Consider the following 1,577-nt stretch of genomic DNA (forward strand, 5'->3'; position numbering starts at 1 on the left):
TATTTATTTATTTATTTATTTATTTATTTTTGCGGAACCGGGGATTGAACTCAGATCCTTGCGTTTGCCAATCAAGCGCTTATCCTACTGAGCCATCTCCCCAGCCCCTCTTTCCTCTTTTTGATGAGGTTAGCTAGAGGCTTATTGATTTTATTTAATCTTTCAAAGAACCAGCTTTCTTCCCATTCATTTTTGAACTGCTTTCTTCATTTTCATTTAATTAATTTCTGCTCTAATCTTTATGATTTCTTCCCAGCTTTGGCCTCTGCGTTTGGTTTGCTCTTCTTTTTCTAGTTGTTGGAGGTACAACATTAGGGTGTTTATTTGTTCCCGTTCTATTTTCCTAATGTGGGAGTTCACAGCTATGAATTTTCTTCTGAGAACTGCTTACATCACATCCCATAAATTCCGGTTAGTTATGCTTTAATTTTCATTGAATTGTAGATATTGTTGAATTTCTTGTTTAATTTCATCTGTGACCCATTGCTTGCTGCATAGGGTGTTATTCAATTTCCATGTGTTTAGTGGGTTTTTCTGGTTTCTTTTGTCATTTATTCCCGGTCATTGCCCTGTGGTCAGATAATGTGCATGGGATAATTTCTGTTTTCTCACATATACTTAAGCATGACCTATGGATCAGTATGTGGTCTATTTTAGAAAATGACCCATGTGTAGCTGAGAAAAATGTGTATTCAGCTGTTTGGGTAGAACACTCTGTATATGTCCACTAAACCCATTTGTTTCAACTTCTGGTTCAGTTTTGTTACTTCTTTGCTAATCTTTTTTCTAGTTTAATCTGTCTTTTTGGGATAAGGGGGCATTAAGGTCTCCTGTTAAGAGTGTGCATTTAAATATTAGATTTTTTATGTCCATTAAGTTTTTTTTATATTTGGGTGCTCTCGTGTTTTATGCATACATATTCATGAGTTTTACCCCTTCCTCTTGTATTTTTCCCCTAAGCAGTATGTAGTGGCCTTCTTTATTTTGGTTGATCATTCTTGGTTTGAAGTTCAGACTGAGAATAGGATGCTACCCCTGCTTTTTTTCTGAGGTGCTGGGGTGTGTAGTATTGTTTTCCATCTTTTGACTTTCAGCCTATGAATGTCTTTATGAGTTAAATGTATTTCTTGCATACAGCATATTGTTGGATTTTGTTTCCTAATCCACTGTACCAGTCTATTTCTCTTAACTGGTGAATTGAATCCATTTACATTGATGGTTATAATTGAGATGTACTGACTTACGATTGACTGTTATTTATGTGCTGTTGTTTACTCCTTTTTGTCCTTTGTTTAATTGTTTACCTTATTTAGTGGGTTCCTTCTGATCTCATTTGGGGAGTTCTGATCACTTTGATCCCTCTCTAAAACATCTCTCAGGAGCCTGTGCATTGTTGGCTTTGTCATCATGAAATTCTTTCCTTGTTCTTTGTCATGGAAGTATTTCACTTCTCCATCAAACTTGAAAGAGAATTTTGCAGAGTATAGTAATCTGGGATAGAATTTGTTTTCATAGAGGACTTGAAGTACCCTGCTCCATGCTCTTGTTGCCTTCATGGTTTGTGAAGTGAAGTCAGC

Source organism: Octodon degus, unplaced genomic scaffold (genome assembly GCF_000260255.1).
Source record: "Octodon degus isolate 3935 unplaced genomic scaffold, OctDeg1.0 scaffold00066, whole genome shotgun sequence".
Taxonomy (NCBI): Eukaryota; Metazoa; Chordata; class Mammalia; order Rodentia; family Octodontidae; genus Octodon; species Octodon degus.